This window comes from Ursus americanus, chromosome 1 (assembly GCF_024610735.1).
Source record: "Ursus americanus isolate L20-20 chromosome 1, mUrsAme1.1.p, whole genome shotgun sequence".
Taxonomy (NCBI): Eukaryota; Metazoa; Chordata; class Mammalia; order Carnivora; family Ursidae; genus Ursus; species Ursus americanus.
In genome coordinates, this window is record NC_142127.1 from 80,134,083 (window position 1) to 80,148,451 (window position 14,369).

The 14,369-nt window shown below is 44.2% G+C and overlaps 1 long non-coding RNA gene across 1 annotated transcript; it reads right to left on the reverse strand.

Moving 5' to 3' along the window:
- Positions 1 to 2,127: 2,127 nt before the first annotated feature.
- Positions 2,128 to 12,206, reverse strand: LOC148110806 (uncharacterized). Its single transcript, XR_015724816.1, has 3 exons — positions 7,760 to 12,206; positions 6,227 to 6,289; positions 2,128 to 3,562 (listed from the first exon to the last, which is right to left on the reverse strand). It is a non-coding gene; the product is annotated as an uncharacterized LOC148110806 (long non-coding RNA).
- Positions 12,207 to 14,369: the final 2,163 nt, after the last annotated feature.

A 14,369-nucleotide genomic window follows, 5' to 3' on the forward strand; every position in this document is an offset into this window, starting at 1 on the left:
GGGGAGTAATGTACAGCATGAGGACTACTGTATTGTATGTTTGAAAATTTCTGAGGGAGTAGATCTTAAAAGTCCTCATCGCAAGAAAAGAATATTGTAACTGCGTGAGGTAATGGATGTCACGAAACATACCGTGGTGACCACTTCCCAATATATACGCATATCAAATCATCATGGCAACCACCTGACACTTACGCAGTGTTATGTGTCAATTATATCTCAGTAAAGCCAGGGGGGACATGGAGCAGCTTCCGGAAGAAAAATAAATAAATAAGTGTGACAAGTAGGTGGGAACACAGAGAAACATGTATTCATCAGTAAGAATAATAAGATCAACAGTCTATGCCCCTATAACCTCCAGCCATACAAACATGTAATGAGGACTGAAAGTGAATGTCTGAAAATGAGAGCAGTTTGGTTGGAATGATGAGTTGTATCTTTCTTTTTTCCTCTTATAATAATATTTTTTTATTATATTATGTTAGTCGCCATACAGTACATCCCTGGTTTTTTATGTAAAGTTCGATGATTCATTAGTTGCGTATAACACCCAGTGTGCCATGCAATACGTGCCCTCCTTACTACCCATCACCAGCCTATCCCATTCCCCCACCCCCTCCCCTCTGAGGCCCTCAGTTTGTCAGAAGGGGGAATGAAGCATGAGAGACTATAGACTCTGAGAAACAAGATGAGTAGTATCTTTTTATATATATGTTATTACTATCGATAAAAGCTTATAATATAGTTTAAAACGTATTTTTAATGAATTGGATATGTGCCTCAGTGCGTATCAAGGCCAACATGCATGGGACTCTCTTAGAGAATTTTTTTTTTAAGTAGGCTCCACGCCCAACATGGGGCTCAAACTCATAACCTTGAGGTCAAGAGTCGTGCACTTCATCAGCTCCAGGCGCTCCTCTTAAAGAATTCTTGACTTTCCTTTTGCCTTTTATTTTTGGTCTCTCCCCTTCCCCCCAAATCGCTAAGCTGAGTGCTCACGTCAGACATTGAGAAGAGTGGAGGAAGGCAAGAAGGAGAATTGACTTCTGTTGAGTTGGGTAGGAAGACTGGGGGTTGGGGGATGGTATTTTGGCCTCAACCTTCATCTCTCCATCAGCCCCCACCCTATTGACTAGGGACAACGAATATTAGCTCCATCTTATGTAAAATGGTACATAAATACAGCTTCAAACCCTTCTTTCCAACCAAATCAACACCCCTAAGCCTGCCTATAAGAAAATTCTGAAGTCACCAGCAGCCGCGTGTCTACTGTACGGCAAGCCTCAGGAGGCTCTTTCCTCTGTAGAACAGAGGAGAGAATCTCAGGCCAGGAGCAACCAGGCTGGCAGTAAAGAGGAAATCAAAAAGGTCTTGGCAAAAAATCAGTGAGTGATGACTCTGAAGATGATGGGGCTAAAGAGCTGTCTCAACTCAGAGGTGTGGGCTGGAAGGTCTGCCCCCCCCCCCCCCAATCTCCTGGCCTCCAAATCGCAGACCGTCCGCCCACAGAAATACATACCCCAGACTGCCCTGCCAAACAGGGATCCTGCCACGCCAACCCTGAAGGGCTCGGAAATGTGAGAATCCCCTACCCTAACACAGGGCTGGAAGGGAGGTAGAGTGAGGGTCAGGGCGAGGCTGCCAGGGGAGGATCTGTTCCTGGCTGTCCAAGCCACAGCAAACTTTCCAAGGGAACTGCTTCTCAGCCCTGCTCGTCTCCTTCCCTTGGTCAGGCAGGCTGTGACGTTAACAGGTTTCTGGGGCCGGGCAGACCAGCCTCATCTGGGCATGTAGGCAACTGGCTTAACTGTTTCTATGGGAAAATCCACGGTAAGTGCCAAAGAATGAACCACAAATGAGCCTTTGGAACTCAGCAGCCCCTCCCTGGACCCTGTCCACACAGTCAACGTGAGTGAAGGAATTGGGGGACACTGTCCACAGGCTTTTTACAGAGAGTTTCAATTTTTATTGTCATGGCCTCATTTTCTTGCCATATTCTCTTTCCCAGCAAATAATTGCTTAAACGGAACTTTATTTTTTTAATTCAGATTTTAAAAATAGATAAATTAAAACATTATAGATATAGTTAATCCTACCAAAACTCCCTCCCCCCGATGTCATTGCCTTTCCCTCATTCTTCAGGGGTGATCACTGCCCTGAATTTGGTGCTTCTCATGCCATGCCTGATTGTATACTTTCACTACATATGTATGTATCCATCAGTAACATACAGGTTTTTGGGTTTTTAAAAGATTTTATTTATTTATCTGAGAGAGAAAGAGAACAAGTAGGGGGAGGGGCAGAGGGAGAGAGAGAAGCAGACTCCCCGCTGAGCAGGGAACCTGATCTGGGGCTCGATCCCAGGACCCTGAGATCATGACCTGAGTGGAAGGTAGACACTTAACCGACTGAGCCACCAGGCGCCCCAGTCACATATGGTTTTGTTTGCATATTTTCAAACCGTACATAAATGGTACTCTGGGCTTGCATCTCTTTTACTCAGTTTTGCTCAACATTGTTTCTGAGATTTATTCATATTAACGTGTCTCTAATGAATTTATGTTTAATAGTAGCATTCTATCATGGGAATATATCACATTACTATTATTATAGCAGAGTTGACCCTTGAACAACCTGGGGGGGCCAACGCCCCGCACAGTTGAAAATCTACATATACATCTGACTCCTCAAAAACATAACTGCTAATAGCCTATCACTGACCCGAAGACTTACCGAGCATAAACAGTAGATTAACACGTATTTTGTGTATGTGTTACATACTGTATTCTCACAATAAAGTAAGCTAGAGAAAAAACTGTTACTAAAAATTATAAGGAAGAGAAAATATAGTTACAGTACTGTTCCGTATTGATTGAAAAAAATCTGCTTATAAGTGGACCTGCACAGTCCAAACCATGTTTTTCAAGGGTTACCTGTATTCCATTCCTGTTACTATTCATTGTAGCAGTTAATTGCACTATTCTATTCTATAAAGATAGCATAATTTGTTCCTCAGTTCTCCTCGGAAGTGGAATAGCTGGGTAGTAGGAGTATGAATAGAGTCGATTATGGTAACGTCGAATAAAGTGGTTGAACCGATGTATACCCCTGCTGCCTGGGGCCGAGAGTTCCAGATGTTCCACACCCTCAGACACACTTGATGTTGTCAGACTCTTCAGTTTGTGCCCATGCGATGGCAATGATACACGATCTCATTCTTGGCATGATCTTTAGTCACAAATTGATAAAGCGTTTTTTGTTTTTGTTTTTTCAAAATGCTCTTTTAGGTCAGTGGTTCTCAAAGTGTGTTCTGGGAACCCTGAAAGGTCCCTGGGACTCTTTCAGACAGTCACTGAGGTTACGACTATTTCCTAAGAACACCAAGATGTTATCTGCCTTGTTTACTCTTGTTCTCTGAGAAACGTGCGGTGGAATTCTCCAGAAGTCCCATGACATGAGAAGGCACAGCAGATAGTGTGATCACCCAGCTGTCCTCTATTAAAAAAGACACCAGGAGATGGGCAAAAGTCTAAAGCAATGCCACTCTTCCACGTACTTTAACCTTGGAAAAAAATGATTATTTCTCATTTTAAAAACTATGGTAACATATAATGCATTTGTTATTGTTCTTACATGAATTAAAAAATATTTTAATAATTAATTAATAATTAATAAATATTTTAAATATTCTCAGGTTTTAATTTCCAATGTGTTAAGTATTACTAAATATACATATAAACAAAACTCTTTCAAGTTCTGAGTAATGTTTAAGAATATAAAGGGGCCCTCCTGAGACCAGGAAGTTTGGAAGGTGCTGGTATAGAGCACACACTTTTGTTGTCACTTCCCACTTAAACTAATCCCTGCTGACTTTTAGAGGATGCTTCCTGCCCTGGGCCACCATGCTGAGTGCTCCAGGGCCAGTTTTCCTTTCACCTTCTCCATACTCCTGTAAAGCAGGTGCTGTGATTGCCCCCAGAGAGGGAGAGTGAGCTGAGGCTGGGGGTGGTTGGGGGGCATGCCTGAGGTCAGGCACTGCATTGAAGCCAAGCCCCGCTGTCTGTAGAGGCCCCCTGCCCTTCACTGGCACAGTCACTCTCCTCCTCTTCACCCCTTCAGCTTTCTTCTCCTCATCATTCTCTGAGTCAGCCATCTTGAAACTATCTACTCATCTTTGAATCATCCTTTCTTTTTCCCTTGAAATGATCTGAATGCCCTTCCCCAAGGCAGCAGAGGGGCGGGGCTCTGAGGCCAGCTTCCTACAGCTGGAGTTGTGTGCAGTAAGCGTGGCCAGCCCCCAAGCTTCTGGGCAGCAGAGTGAGGAGCCAAGGGACATGCACGGGAGACAGGCCTGGAAACAGACCCTCCAAAAGGGCAGTGCTAAAAGACACAGTATTTGCCAGATGGGGTCAGAAAAGCAAGATTCCTAAGGCCTAGGAATAGAAAGGTAAATCCTTTTCCTCTGGATTTCTTTGCCCCAGGCCCATAGGTGGGGAGGAAGTGTTAAATCAGACATCTGCCTCTTAATTCATATCCATCTCTTAATCCCACTTCCTACTCACTGACTTTCTTCATTCAGCAAATACAATGGTGTGACAAGTGGGGTGTGACGGGGTAATAATAACAGCTAACTTTTATTGGTGTGAAAGGACACAGGTGCCTGGAAATGGGGCTGGAGGAGAAAATGAGAGCCAGCTCATGAAGGGTTGACATTTTACATGGAAGGTTTAATCAAGGGAGCGACCGCTCAGCTTTGCCCTTTACGAGGACCCTCTGACTACAGACTGGAGAATGGATTGCAGAAGAGCAAAGAGGAGGCAGAAAATAATGGTGTCTGGAATCAGCATAGGACTAGTAGGGATGGATGAAGTCAAGCAATGGAGAGGTCGGAAGCAGAGATGTGAATGGCTTCCGGTACGCCTAGAATTATTGCCGTAGCCTCCTAGCTGCGTTGCTCATCACCACGCTATTTTTTCCTTGCAATTAACTCTGAACATCACCACCAGAGAAACCTTTCTTAAATACCCACTTACCACATTGAGGAGTACTAGACAGCCTACCGATTAAGTGCGTTTGCTCTGGAGCCAAACAGCCTGAGTTCAAATCCTACCACAGCCACTTTCCTGTGCCCGGTTTCCTCACTTAAAAAATGAGACACTGAAAAGAGTGTTTACATCACAGGGTTGCTGTGAGTCAGTATACACAAGAGCACTTACACCACTATCTGTACATAGTAACCCTTCAATAAAAAATTTATTACTGATATAGCATTTGTGTCCTCAGAAGCCTTCAATAGAAAACCTATTTCCGGGGTGCCTGGGTGGCTCAGTCTGTTAAGCATCCAACTCTTGATTTCAGCTCAGGTCATGATCTCAGGCTCGTAAGATGGAGCCCCACTTTGGGCTCCACGCTCAGTGGGGAGTCTCCTTGAGATTCTCTCTCTCCCTCTTCCTCTGCCCCTCCACCACCACCCCCACCCCCACCCCCCAGCTCGTGCATGCTTTCTCTCGAAAGAAAGAAAGAAAGAAAGGAAGAAAGAAAGAAAGAAAGAAAGAAAGAAAGAAAGAAAGAAAGAAAAAAGAAAACCTCCTATTTCCATTTGCTAAAATTGCAAGGCCTGCCTCTCCAGAGCCTTCATAATCCAGGCTCACCACGTTACCCAGCCCCATTAAATTCTAGTCCCCAAATACGCCCATAAATACCCTGGATACATCGCCTTTGTGCCTTGGTCACATTGTTTCCCTCATTTCAAATGCCTTTCTTTTCCCCATCTACCCTCCCCAACACTTCTGTCCCTTAAATGCTCATCACCACTTCTAGAAAAACGACTCCAAATGCTGTGACTGGTGCCCATACCCATATAATCATTTTCCCCCAAGTAGGACAGCATGTCATTCCTCCCAGGAGGCTATCACCCCAAATAACTCACAAAGCCACTCACGCTCATACCTGTCACTGCTTTCTAAATGCTAAGTACTCACAGAAGGCCCAGAGCGTAAACATGTCTTTCCCATGCTTCGTGGAGCACTATGGATGCCCTCAGAAGCCCATAAATAAGAAATAACTTTGATATGAGTTAAGTTTTCATCAGGACCATCAGCTATGAAATATTTAAAGGCTCTCTTGGGTTATTAAACCAAACCAATGTTGTGTGTTAAAAAGAGATAGGACCAAAAATATATGAATTAGTTGACCAAAATATATTTTAAGGGAAGGAAAGTCTTACCCTCAGCAGGACTTCATAAAGCACAAGTATCCTTCTACACTTCATGTCTTCTTATTTTTACACCTTTAGTGAGATATGATTGACCAACAATATTAAAGTGCACAGTTTGATAAATCTCATTTTCTTTTAATCACAAAGCTTTGTAACAATCAGCAGTTGTATTAGAATACTCAAAATTCTCATATTTTCGAACATGATCGTGTAATGATAAAACCCACGTTTGCCTACAGTGAGACTTTCTGCACCTGTAAGTTACTAAAAATCCCCTTGGTTGAGAAAATGTGTTTCAGAATTCAAAACTCAGAAACCAAAAGGATTTTTTTTCATTTGACAAATTAGAGCTTTGTATTTTCAAACCAGGACATTAGAGGCACTTGATTTGTTCTTGGCTGGAAATAAAAGATTTTCTCTAAATTGGGCCCCTTGTTAACTATAATCTCTCTATAGATTGTACTCAGTTCAATAGAAGGAGTTTGCTGAGAGACAGAGGAGAACATCTCTCAGTGTTCTCAGAGAGGTTCAGAGGGATTCGGAATGAGAGAGTGCCAAGCAGCAGACCCTGGCAAATGTTTACTTTTTATTGATTTGCTTATTCAACCAGCAATTACGGAGCCCCTGCTTTTGGCTGGGCTGGGTAGCCCTGCCCCATCAGTAGCTTACAAACTATTTTGAGATATAAGATACAAGTTGTCAGTCCCTGCAGCAAGCAACTATGAACTGTAGGAAGCCAGCCTGGGAAGGAGGCTGGCAGGCGGGGACCCAGTGTACTCCATACACACTTCCACCCCCCCACCCCCACCCCATGACACCCTGGTTTATATGGTTCGGTTTCTGACTCAATTTCCCAGATTCTCAACTTCTATTTTTCTATTTTTTTCCCAGGAGTATTCTTTCTGGAACTGGAATATTTCCCTGAAAACTAGCCTGCTTAGTTAAGCCCCAACTGTCAATGACTTTCTCCAAAAAAATACTGGCTCTTATTTTCTGATCCCTTAGCTGCTGGCTAATATCCAGTTGTGAATGGACTCATCCTGCAAACTGGCCTGACCACTGAGTCACCTTGGGCACTTGTCAAAATTACAGATTCTTAGGCTCCAACCCAAGCCTAATTGAATCAGAAATTCTGGGGAAAGGGAGGCTTTCCAGGTGAGGAAGCTGAGGCTCAGAAAGACTAAATTATAGACCAAAATCCATCCACGTGAGAGCAGAACCAGGAATAGACCCCAGATTTGTTCAGTCCCACTTTCTTGATTTTATAATTCGACACAGGAGAGGGTGTGGAGCCATGTTGGCTTCAGCCCCACCCCCTGTCTTCAACCACAGCCTCCTTATTCCATTTCCTGGAGTCAAACATTTCCTCAGCCTCTTCAGATGAGAATCTCGGGTCACAAACTCAAAAGCCCACAATAGACCCGAGGGCACACGGCAGGACTAAAACAGATTGCTGCTGAGCATGCGCAGCATTGGTGGAAGGCGGGGACTCTGGGAAACGAAAGAGATCCTTCCACGTCCAAGGGGGCAGCGGCTACTCACCCACCAGCTGTTTCCCAGTGAGGATGTGGGCCCATCTTCGCTGAAAGATCCAGAATTTCAGGTGAAATCTCATAACGTCACTCCCTTGATGACATTACACAAACACTCCACCTCAGAGACTCAAGAGAGAAAATCTGTGGTTGGCCTTGAAGAAGCGAGTTGCCATGTTGTGAGCTGCAGCATAGCAGTGGAGAGAGCCATGCAGCAGGGAGCTACAGGCTGTCTCTAGGAACCGAGGGGCTCAGTTCTGTGACCACAAGGAACTGAATTCTGCCAACTTCCAGCCGTGTGAGCTTGGAAGAAGATCCCAAGTTCCAGGAAAGAACGCAGCCCAGCCAGCATTCTGCTCGTACCTTTGTAAGACCCCAAGCAGAGCACCCAGCTTAGCCACGTCCTGACGCCTAACCTCCAGAAACTGCAAGATAATAAATGTGTGTTATTTTAAGCGACTAAGGTTGCGGTCATTCTTACACAGCAATGGAAAACCAAGACGCCCTCTGAGGTCTGCTCTTCTCAGACAGTGCTTGAAAATGCAGAGGCTCCTTCTCCCCATCTGCCGTCAACATTCCCATCCCTAACCACCCTGAACTCAGCTGAATGCCAAGAAAGACGTGAATTTGGCAAACTGATTTACCATGTACGACTTACCTCCCCCTGCTCGGGAGTCTGCATTTTGAAGGTGGGGTTCGAGTGGTGCTGATTCAATCAAATGTATGAGTGACGTGAAATAATAGAATTTCAGAAAATCACTGCAGAAAAGTAGAAGTAATTTGGTGCCTGGAGATTTTCCCAATGAGCCTAAGGCCATACCATAGTCTTTACCTAGGAATAAGGTCAGCCCGGCCAAAAACATTCTACACTTGGAATGGGAAACACGTTGCCACTCGTTAGGAAAACGTATTAGGGAAAGCATTCCTTTTTCTTCTCTGTCAAATAGCAGCGGGACCACCCTGGCCTCCCTCAAAAGGTTGTCGAGGATCATGCCCGTTGACATGTGCATGCAAGGTAATGGAAAATATATGTGGGTCTATGCCCCCAGTGACTGGCATGGAGCTCCTAAACCCCTGTAATTTCCTGGGTGTAGGAATGCCTTTTGTTCTCATGAGATGAAATCCGGGTGGCCTCCTGGATATCTCCTGGATGAAGGGTGGTCACAGGAAAGACAAGCCATGATTAGAAACTTGGAATTTTCAGCTCCATACCCCCACCCTCCATTCTCTTGAGGAGGGAGAAGGGCTCGAAATGGACTTAATCACTGATCTTGTCTCATAATGTCATCCTAAAATCCCAATAATGTGGGGTTCAGGGAGCTTCCAGGCTGGTGAGCGCATCCGTGTCCCGGAGGGTGACACGCCCCAGCTCCGTGGGAACAGAAGCTCCTGGGTTTGGGACCTTCCCTGACCTCGCCCTATGTATCTCTTCACCTGGCTCTTCATCTGTTTCCTTCATCACATTGTTTAATAAACTGGGAAGCGTGTTTCCCTGAGTTCTGTAAAGCGCCCTAGCAAACTAATTGAACCTGAGGAGGGGGTCATGGGAACGTTCACTTTCTAGCCAATCAGGGAGAAGTTGTGGGCAACCGGGGGACCTAGGATCTGCATCTGATATGGGGCCGTCTCCTGACTGAGCCTTTGACCTGTGGGATCCGACCCTGATTCTAGGTAAGCAACGTCCAAACTGAGCTCAACTGTAGAACACCACTAGTATCAGAGAATTTCTGCTGGGATCACACATCTGGTGACTAGAAGCGTCAGAGGCGTCGCAAATGGGATAGCCATGTGAGAGTAAAGGAGAACACAGGGAGGAAAAGGCTGCGTTTCTCTCCTCAGTGTGAAAGCACTCCTGTAAGTAAAGAAACATATCCACAAACACAAAATGAAGTGATAAAGCCGTCACAGGTCATTTCAGCCAAAATATCCCAGCCCTACGGCTTCAGGACTCACTTGCCCGTGTCTGTCTCCAGACCTCTGTCTCCTTGCCACCTCTCGGTTTCAGCCAGAGGCTGATATTTACTTCTCCCAGCTTCTGTGTAGCTGACAAAAGCCGGGGGGGGGGGGCAGAGATGACCCTCCTCTCACATCCTGGCACATAATTAACCAGGGAGGAAGAGGCCTCCAGGAAGGTCACACAGATGTCTGGGGAGTCCCCTGAAACCAGACCAAAAACGGCTTGTCAAAGTCCCCAGGCTCCAAAAATGATATCACCCCTAGTGAGACCCAGAGTCCAAGTCCTTTAAACCCACGCAATCAGGCCCCAAGAGTTCTAGAACTCTTTCTCATCAGCAGGGATCCGCTGCAGTCAAGTCCACGTTTCAAACGACAGGAGCAAGCAACCACTTTTCTCTGATGTCTACACGGCTTACAGGGAAACCCACAGTAGGTGAGGTGTTTTATTGTATTCAAACAGATAAGAAAAAAGAGTGAGAAGGAAGGAAAGAGGATGGCTTATCCTCTTTATAGTCAAACAGAAAACACGGAAGAAGGAATAAGCCATTTTAAATAAGCCTGTTTTAAAGCCAGGGGTAGATGTCAAGGATCACATGACTGCTTGAAAGAGGGGAAAAAACTGTCATTCCTCAACTAAATTATTAAATTGTAGAATTTAATAAGGATAATAACATAATAGTAATCCGAAAACAGCCGCTACAATACTAAACATTTACTGAGTTCCCCACATGCCTGGCACTGTGTGAAATGCTCTCCATGCGCGCTCTCAATCCTCATGACAGCCCCAAAGGAAAGCTACCATTGGTGCCCCACGTTCACTGATGAGGAAACCACGGCTTGGTGAAACTTCAGCCATTTAGACAAGGTCATACAACTAGCAAATGAGAGAGCTGGCCCTGGGAGCTGGCTAGGTCTGCCTCCAGAGCCTGTACTCTTCGCCATTGTGCCATCTTGCCCCCTCAAAATGGAAGTGCACGACTGTGCCCCCACTCCCCAGAAGGGCCAAGGGTGCTGACCACAAACCTGCCCTTGCTTCTCCCACCATTGTTCTTCTAGGAGCCTTGTCAGATGTGCCTGAAGAAAGGATTCTCTCCCCAGTTCCTCAAACCTCACCATGACCCTCCCCTCTTCAGAGAAAAGATAATAAGCCCCACACAATAGCTGTTACTATTAAATTAGCATCAACGCCAGGGGTACTTTTTCTTCTCCAGAAATAAAATACACCATTTTCAGAAAGTGGGAATCTTCTTTCTTGGAGACAATCTAGATAACTCAATTTCCCCTGCAGCTTGGTGCCAAACAAACAAACAAACAAACAAATACAGTCTCGGAATCTGAGGAAGAAATTGTTGGCTTTGCCTAGAACACTTTCCCCTGTGTGGCCAGGATTTGACCCAAAAGCAATACCCTTTTATACTGTTGAGTTACTTTGCAAGATGACATGGGATTTTGATTGCCATCTTCTTTAAGGACAAAATTAGTAAGCAAGAGAGAAAGTTGGGAGCCAATACGCTTATGGTAGCATTGAAGAAAGAAAAATAGGTTAAAAATTATGAAATGTTTGCAATCTGAAATGAATAGTGCATTTGGAGAATGTAAAGTTTAAGCAGAAATGAGAGCAAAAGCCATAGAAGCCATGGTGGCCTCTGCCTGGCTAAGTAGATGACCATTAAATGGACATCTGGTATCCAAAAAAGGTCAGTGTTAGCTTCGACGTCACTTTCTCAGTGTTGCTCTTCCACAGAACAGATCTACTCCTTTGTGCTGCTGGGAGTTTCCAGGATTACAGTTTGGAGGTCTATCTAATTATAAAGAAGGAAGGGAAGAAGCCAAGGAGGGAGGACCAGAAGGAAGACTGACAGAAAGAGGAAGGGGGCGCCTGGGTGGCACAGTGGTTAAGCGTCTGCCTTCAGCTCAGGGTGTGATCCCGGCGTTATGGGATCGAGCCCCACAACAGGCTCCTCTGCTATGAGCCTGCTTCTTCCTCTCCCACTCCCCCTGCTTGTGTTCCCTCTCTCGCTGGCTGTCTCTATCTCTGTTGAATAAATAAATAAAATCTTTAAAAAAAAAAAAAAAGAAAGAGGAAGAAAGGAGAAAAAAGCAGAAAAACAAAAATGCAGACTCTGAGTTAAACCCAGCAGGGATGAGTCAAATCTGCATAACAGCAACAAAAAGATTTTCAAGTTTCCAGGTGTGAAACTTCATGAAATCAAGATATTAAAAAATAAAAAAACAAAAAAATATCAGAGAGCATACAGGAATTCTTGGTATCAGAATCTGACCTGTAATTCAGAGGATAATAATAGTGCTGTTTAAGGCCACAGGAAGGAGTGGAAGAGCGGGCTGACACAGAATATTGTTTTGAAAGATATTTGTGCTATCTAGGTAAACTAAATAGCAGTTTTCCAATTTCTGGTTTTCATAATAATAGCTGTCATTTGTTGAGTGCCTTGTGTACCCGTCTCTGAGCTAAACACTATTTGTAATACTCTATCTGACTTAATCTTCCCAACAGGAGTACCAGATAACTATAATTATCCTCATTCATATGTGAGAAAATTGAAAATGAGAGAGGGTAAGTGGCTCAAAGATACACAGGCAGTAAGAGGCAGAGCAGCCTGTGAGTGCCAGCCCTGTGTGGCCAGACTACTCTCAGACCTGCTCAGTCATGAGCCTCACCATCGCCACCACCAGCATCCAGACAACACCTGTTGAGCAGCTTCCGTAGAGTATCACTTCTAATCCCCACCACAACCCCTTGAGATGGTGGTAACTCTTGTTACTCCCATTCTACAGAAAGGGAAACTGAGGCTCAAAGTGGTTAAACAATGCCCAAGTTCACCTAGCTAGTAAGGTGGTGGAGTTGGGATATGAACTCAGACAAGCTGACTTCATATGCCAAACCACTGCATGCTTCAATATTCCATACATTGTAGAAATATGATCCTTTAAAACATTCCTGTACAAATAAAATGGAACTAGTGTTTCAATGAATGGGAATGAACGGCTTGCTCTATTGCACTCTGAACATGAGAATGAGCAGCAAAATCAGCTCTAATTCAGTTATAGGTCATTTAATGCAGAGACCTGTTGGTTGCGTTTTGTTTCCATGCTCGCATTTTGGTGAAAAAAATGCTGCAATGACTTAATCGTGATAAATCACATGAATAGTCCATTGGAGTTAGAAATCCACAAAAGAGCTGACGCTGAGTTTTACTATCTTCCTAAAGCAACAGTGAATGAACAAATAAAAAGAAATATTCTAAACAGAAAACAGTAAAGGAGGTGCCCGGAAACCCTCCCTTCTACAGGATTTGAGGTAGACGTGTATTTGTGGACACAAACAACCTGGGCCGGTAGGTCTTGGTAACTGATTGAGACATCAGGTACATTTGTCTGGCAACAAACAGGAAAAATAATTAACTTTGAAGAGCTCAGCTTCTCCCTCCTTTCCCACTCGCTCCCTGCACTTACACGTTCATAATACATTGGCTACGTTATGGGCATTTATCAAACAACCGAGAGATCCTCTAGAAAGGCCACATTTTATGAAACATGAATTAGTCAGGATGAGCCAGGCTGTGCTACATTAAAACATGAGTCAGTGACTTAGCCAACAGAGTTTAATTTCTTGCTCACACAGAGGGCCATGTCAATTGAGCAATTCCCCAGAGCATCTGTCCTTCATTTGGGGATGTCAGTCATCCTGGACAGTCACCCAGGCTGCTTCCATGGAATGGCTTCGCTATCTCGGCACCTGGCTTTCAACCGCACAACATCAAAGGGAGGGGAAGAGAGGGAGCAGGAGGATCAAACAGAGGCTCTTAAATGCTTTGGCTCAGCATTGCACAATGTGGCTGTGCTGCCAGTTCAGCGGCCAGCATGTCACTCACGGGAAAGAGGGTCCAGAAATGTAGGGAAGCACATGACACAGAGCATTATAGATGCTTATTGCTACAACCAGTACCACCACTGCTACTATTACTGCTACCATTTATTTATCATAACCAAAGCATGTTTTATTCATTTTTTTAAAGAACAAATTTGGGTCTCATTAACCAATGCCACTGAGATTATTTTGCTTCATTAATTTTGCTTTTATATGTAATCTTCTGCAAACTCACCCACTCTTTAGGATTAATTTTTGTTGTGCCTTTTGTATCTTCTTAAGCTGGGTACTTTATGTTCAAGCTTTCTTGTTTTCTAATCACCTGTAGGCTATACATTTCCCTCTGAATGTCACTTTGGCTGCTTTCTATGGTTTTTGATGCATACCATTACCACTGTGGTTTCATTCTGAATATTTTGCAATTTCACCCTGACTCCCTCTTCATCCCCAAAATGAATTATTCAGGAGTGTGCTTTGTTAATTCCCAAATGCAGATTTTGAATGACTCTCTTGTTGGGAATTTATAATTGCATCACATTGTAATTAAATAACATGGTTCCACCTATATGATAACAACAACAACAACAAAAAAAACATTTAACAAGTAATTTCTTTTGTAGACCATTAGTGTTATATTTCTCTCACTCTCTAAAGCAAGGTAAAGAATTACATTGGGAGCTTTCACCCAAAAAAAAACCTATAGCCAAACGCTTCTTCAGACTACTGAGCCAGAATCTCCAGGGGCTGGTCTAGGCATTGTATTTTCAGCTGCCCC